The following is a 1296-nucleotide window of genomic DNA, read 5'->3' on the forward strand; positions in this document are numbered from 1 at the left end:
GTAAGCTCATTTGGAGAGCCATAAACTGGAGAGGTGAAATCTCCAAAACAGACCTGTCTGAACCTTCGGACACTGATTTTAAAGTTCATTTTGAAAATCTACTGAACCCAAAAACTAATATTAGAGTTGAAATTGTCAGTGTTAATACAGATGATGCCCCATATGTACCTGTTTTGGATGACCCTATTGCACTTAGTGAATTAGAAAGTGCTAAGAATAAACACCAGTAAGAGTTTCATAGGAATATGCCCAGGGTTATTGAAGTGGCTGCCAATGGTTTGGGTTGCATTTTTATTACAGTTACTTAATACAGTGTTCTATGGTGTATTTTATCCCATAACCTGGTGCCATGATAAATTAATTACATTATTTAAGAGTGGTGACAGACTGGTTTGTGGGAATTGTAGGGGAATAAGTATTATGGACTCTCTAGGTAAGATCTATGATATTATAATATTAAACAGATTACGACTATGGTGTTCTATTGATAAATGTCAGGCAGGACCTCAAAAAGGGAGAGGATGTATTGAACAAATCATGGCTTTACGATTAGTCACTGATTTTGTAAAATGTAAAAATAAGAATTTATGTCCTATTTATAGATTTTAGTAAAGTATATGATAGAGTTCCTAGGGGTAAACTAATAGAACATCTGAAATCATCTGGATGTGGTTATGCGATGCTTTCTGCTATTAAAGCTGTATATAAATGTGCACGTAGTATTTTGACGTCTGCTGTTATATCAACATCAATTGGCGTTAGACAAGGTGCCCCGACAAACTGTTTACTTTTTGTTTTATATATTGATAAGATGGTAAAAATAATGAAGCAAGCAATTGTATCAGATGGATTTTTAGGCACGTTACACTGTAGGCTACTGATGGATGACAGTAATTCTTGCAGCATCTCCAGAGATGTGAAAAAAAAAAAAAAAAAAAAAAAAAATTATGGAGCTACTATTAGAGTATTGTGATGAATATGGTATGGTCTTATATGAGAAGATATCAAAGTTTTTTGTAATAAATGGTGAAAACACTGACAGACAATCTTTTTATGCACATAAGTTAGAAATAAAGTGTAGTCCAGATTATTTATATCTCGGAGCTTGGTTTACAGATGATGGGTAAATGAACTCAGTTCTTCAGTTACAACAATTTCATTGCTCAAGTATAGTTAATAAATTTTCAGTTTTCTGTGCAGTTAACACAACTATGCCTTTTGTGTTTAAAAAGAAGGTTTTTGATGCTGCAGTGTCATCACTTTTGTACAGCGCAGAGACTCGGCTTACATCTAATC

Source organism: Coenobita brevimanus, chromosome 116, assembly GCF_032717465.1.
Source record: "Coenobita brevimanus isolate Jiangsu-jjx chromosome 116, ASM3271746v2, whole genome shotgun sequence".
NCBI classification, from domain to species: domain Eukaryota; kingdom Metazoa; phylum Arthropoda; class Malacostraca; order Decapoda; family Coenobitidae; genus Coenobita; species Coenobita brevimanus.